Genomic DNA, 5,606 nt, shown 5'->3' on the forward strand with positions numbered 1-5,606 from the left:
CTAGATTCTAACCTAGCTCTCTCAAGTCTTAGGTTCTTTCTTTAGACTCTCTCTCGAGTAGCTCTAAAGGGGTGTTGGGCGCAGCATAAGACAAGATAATCGCATACAATGAAGATCCTAGGTCATGTTAGCTTAGTTCTTCTTAACCCATTCGATAAAGTTAGCTACTCATGCGTGATTTTAAGAGAGTGAACAGATGTAGAATGACAAGTTCCATTTTATAGATATAGAGTGAAATATAAAATAACAATGTAAGATGAGAATAAAGAGCTTGGTAGCAATCTCTTGCTTCCCAAGGCTTTTACACTGTCTTTTCTACTCTGTTCAAAAGATAGTTTCGCTCTCGCGAGAGTCGACCCTCTCTCTGCTATCCACGCCTCTAGGTTCTCTCTCGAGCTGACCAGAGCGATCTTTTGGCATCTCTTCCCTTCTCTCGCTCCGCCTTCTAAATAAAAAGGAAAACTATAAACAAGGCTGTTTCTTTCTAAGGGAAAAATTCTCTAACTACTTCTTTACTGAAGGTTGCCTTCAGTACATATAGAGCTTCGGGGTGAAAGGCGTCTTCTCTCTTATGATTTCACTGATGGGATGACATTAATTATCTGTCTGATGCGCCGAATATTTGTCACCAAAAAGTTGAGTGTACTTGCTACAGTAGTTCGTTAGCAGCTTGTCAACTTGATTCGGACTCGACCGTCATCAGCTTTCTGTCCTATCGTGATTTATTATGGTTTTCACCAGATGCGCCCACCAAGTTGTAGCAGCTCTATGTGACAATCCTTCTTGAGTAGATATTTATGAACATAAATCACTGTAAAGCCTTGCGGTAACACTGCGCTCGATCGTTGCTTTCTTGTGATCGCATTTTATGCTTTGCGTCAACACATATTCTGCACAAAAATATAATAGTTAACTATTTTTGTGCGATGAACGCATGCGACTGCAATGTTATGAACTTAATGCTTTTTGGACGCAATCTTATATATTTTATCAATGCAAACCTGCATTGTTTAATAACTTAGTACCGTAATAACATGCATTTCTGCCCGTTATCATCTGTATGGCTCTACTTCATCTACAAGGTCAAGTACGATCTATCTGGATCTGCCTCATATGCAAGATTAAGTCCGGTTTGCTAGGTTCTACCTCATATGCGAGATCAAGTCTAGTTTGTAATGTTCTACCTCATATGCGAGATCAAGTTCGGTCTGCCTGGCTATACCTCATAGGCAGGATCAAGCCTGGTCTTCCTCTTTGTCTCATATGCGAGATTAGGTTCGATCTGTCTAACTCTGCCTCATATACAAGATTAAGTCTGGTCTACCCAGCTCCGCTTTAAAGCTCGATGTCATATCCGCCTCATCTTCAAAACTCGATAGTGTATTTGCGTCACCTTCAAAGTTGGATTAAGAAGTGACTAATGTGAGGAAAATATATAATGCATTTCTTATGCTATGCGTTGATCTCCATGCGTCGATGGCCATGTGTTGGACTAGAAAATATACAATAAGCGTTCAAGCATGAATGCGATGACCATACGTTCCTGCCACAAGTTTTCTCGCTTTCTCGCCAAGTATAACGAGAACGTAAGTTTCTCAGGATGATTCGAGGTCGAACATAGGGACTTGTAACTCAATGTTTCGTGAAGTAATGCATTTGAGGCAATGAATAAAAGTAAAAAGATAAAAGTAAAGGATTATGTGCTACTCTTACTCCTAACTAAACAGATTGAGTAATGGAAGTTTAACTATGAGAATTGGTAGAGATGCGTCAACTGTTAACGTGTAATAATATGCATGAAGAAATAGAATTGTGGAGGGGATAAATTTACCGCGGCATTAAGTTTGTTCGCAAGGGTAATTCCTAGCATTGCACACCTCTCGGTGGTTAGCCTCATGCTTATATCTCAATAATGCATGGTTGCGTTGAGCATAAGATTATTCCTATCTCTAGGAACACTACTTACTTTGCTTTAGTGTGTTCCACTACTTACCCTCTCAGGCTATTAGTTGCGGTTAATCAGCTCATAGACAAGTGTTGCTGCAGCCTCACACCAAGCGAAAAGGATTAACTCACTATACTCGCACAACACACAACTCTCAGTGGGTTGCTACATGCGTCCTATCTTTAGGCTACACGATTGAGTATGCGACCGCCTTTGAACTAAACGATAAAGGTAAACGATGACAAAGATGAAGAAGATGAAGAAGATGGTATTGAAGGAACTAAAGAAATGCATTGATTACAAAATGTATTAATGTCTTAAGCCAAAATGTAATACAATACAGAGGTAAGAAGAAAGATGGAGGGCTAGATGTAGGCAATCTCTTGCTTCCATCGGATGTCCGTCAAGGCTGCCGGTGGTGCCATGGATGGGTGATGGAGTAGTCTCTCTTGAGTTGTATCTCCGGCGAGACTCCAATCATCACTCAAAATGGGCTGTGGCGGTGAAGAATCCTCAAATAGTGTCTGCTCATACTTTCATTTGTGATCACAAGGATCTGCCTTAGGGCAGAAGCTCGAATACCTTGAATTGGGTTCTAAGGCTTTATTTATAGAGCTTCAAATACCGACACCATTGGTGGTCCCGCTCTAAATCACTGCCACTTTCGTCGCGGTAGATGAAATGTCAACATCATCTTATCCTTTTGATACTCCCAAGGTATGCGTTCATGCTTGTTTTTCTGAAGTACCAACACATTCCATCCACCTTGCGATCACCCTTCTATCATGGTTATTACTCTGTAGCCGCAACATCCATGTGATGAACACATACGATCATCTTTGTGATGGTCTAGGATTCAACACATGCGATCGATTCCTGCGATAGCTACGAAAATAGAAATTTTAATGCAAAATAATGCATAATATTGGGTTAATAGAGATTTTCAGTGCTGATCGAAGCAAGCTCACTTTTCACATGAATTCTTAGTATTATCAACACATATTCTACTTGTTAGCCTTCATAATTCTAAAAAAAAGGCTACAATAGCTTATATTTCTACCAGCTATCAGTGACATAATATGGTTTTTTAGACCTTTCCGGGGTCATCCCTATGTGAACCAAACCATAATATAATAGTGGATCAAGAAATGATGTAACAGGATTTTTTAGACCTTTTCGAGGTCATCCCTATGTAGATCAAATAGGGTTGTTAGACCTTTCCGGGGTTATCTCTATGTTGATCAAGAAGTGACGATGTAATAAGGTTGTTTAGACCTTTCCGGGGTCATCCCTATGTTGATGACTATGGAACACAAACACAGATACGACTACACGATACGGATACGATCGGATACAGTGATTTGTCAATTTCTAAAAAACTAAGATACGAATACATCTAAGGATGCGTTATTTTTTATATATATTTTTAATATATATATTTCTAAAAAACGAGGATACTGATAAGTTGAAGATACATTTTTTTTCTTAAAAAAAAACCTATGATATAGATAAATGTAGCATACAAGTTAATAATAATAGCACAAAATAGAATACAAACACTGAAATATAGTACAAAAAACAAAAGCAACATCTAAGATATTGAAGTACAATAATTAATAAAATGCAACAGAAAAGTGACTCGTATTGCAAAAAAAAGAAAGAAGAAGAATATTAGAGAAAGAAGTATGAAGATAAACGAATAACTTATTGATGAAGATATTCAAATGGTTTATATTTTAGTGGACTTTGTGGGGACTCAAATGTGAAGATGGAGATTAAATGATTCTAGTCTAGGGTTTGGTTTGTTATTTATTTATTTTTTCTTTTAGTTTCGGACTTGAGTAGTGAGCTTTTTAAATAGGTTGCCTAATTTTAGATTGGGAAAGATTAGATGAGTTACTTGTCTTTTTTCATTTAAAAAAAAGTACGCATAGAAATAGATACGTCAAATCACGTGTCAGATATGTATCTGGAAAGTATCTGAAAATATAGATACATCAAATCACGTTTCAGATACGTATTTGGGAAGTATCTGGAGGTATCGGTATCTGATACATGTCTTATACTAATTCTTTACCTTTGAATTATCTATGCTTCATAGTTGATCGAGAAGTGATGTAATAGGGTTGTTTAGACCTTTCTAGGGTCATTCATATGTTGATCAAATAAGGTTGTTAGACCTTTCTGGGGCTATCCCTATGTTGATCAAGAAGTGACGAGGTAATAAAGTTGTTTAGACCTTTTCGGGGCCATCCTTATGTTGATCAAGAAGTGATGTAATAGGATTGTTTAGACCTTTTTGGGGTTATTCCTATGTTGATCAAGAAGTGATGTAATAGGGTTGTTTAGACTTTTTCGGCGTCATCCTATGTTGATCAAATAAGGTTGTTAAACCTTTCTAGGGTCATCCCTCTATTGATCAAGAAGTGGCGATATGATAGGATTGTTTAGACCTTTCCAAGATCACTATGTGTGTCAAGGCGGCAGTCACGTATCGGGACATTACTGAAAAAAAAAAAAAAAAGACTCACCCTTTGCAAAAAAAAAAAAAAAAGAGTTGGCGAGATTAAAAAAAAAGTTACTCCTTTGAATGCAAGTTACGAGTAACTTTAATTCCGGAAAAAAATGGGAGCAAGTTAGTAAAAAAAAGTTAAATTCCAAATGATAGAAAATGGAAATTAAAAAAATGAAGAAAAAAAAGGAAATTTTTGACAAAAAAAGAAAAAAAAATTATCTTCTTTACCTTTGTGCAAGGCTACTTGAGTTGGGAATGTAGGGCTTTAGGATCCTATTTATAGAAGATTCACCCGTTCCATGATGAATTAGAAATCAAATCAGATAAAGATTTAATTTGAATTATTAGATTTTATTATATTTTCTAATTTGATTTTATCCTAATTTCAGAGTAAATTAAAAAAGAAATCAAATTAAGGATTTTGCCGCTATCAAGTGTTTTTTGTCCTCAAATTTATCTTCAAGAGAGATTTAGACATATTTCAAATTTCATCCCCAAATTCAAATCATTCAAATTTAGCCTCATATCCCAAAGCCAAATTAAATTAATGATAAAATCTCAAATCCATCTCAAATTAAAATTTGACTATATTCCAAATTTTATTCAAAATTCAAATTACACACATTGGGATAAAGTCTCAAATTGATGTAAAATTCAAATTTGGGCATCTTCATAATTTTATGTCAAATTCATCTAAATTTATGTTCTTATCCCTATTTCCAAATCAAATAAAATTTAAAATTTAAAATTCCTTTTAAATTAAAATTTGGCTATATTCCAAATTTTATCTCAAATTTAAATCAAATTTACCTTTCGCCCCCAGTCCAAATAAAATTGGAGGCAAAATCTCAAATTAAAATTTAGTAATATTCCAAATTTTATCCGAAATTCTAATACTAAATTCATAGTTTGGCTGGCACATCAAATGAAATTTAAATCAAGAGCAAATAACTTGTATTTTGACTCCAACTTCGTCTTTTTCGAGATTCATCTACCTACATATGTGCATAAATCTCGAAAATAAGGCATTTGTTAAAGGAGAAATTTTTGATCAATCACAAATTGTCACTTCATTCATTAAATTAATGGCAAAACTCCAAATAATTGAACTTGGGACAAATTAGAAGTTGACATATGTCCTCAAAT

The sequence above is a fragment of the Benincasa hispida genome, chromosome 10 (genome assembly GCF_027475165.1).
Source record: "Benincasa hispida cultivar pf3 chromosome 10, pf3_genome.v1.1, whole genome shotgun sequence".
Lineage (NCBI taxonomy): Eukaryota > Viridiplantae > Streptophyta > Magnoliopsida > Cucurbitales > Cucurbitaceae > Benincasa > Benincasa hispida.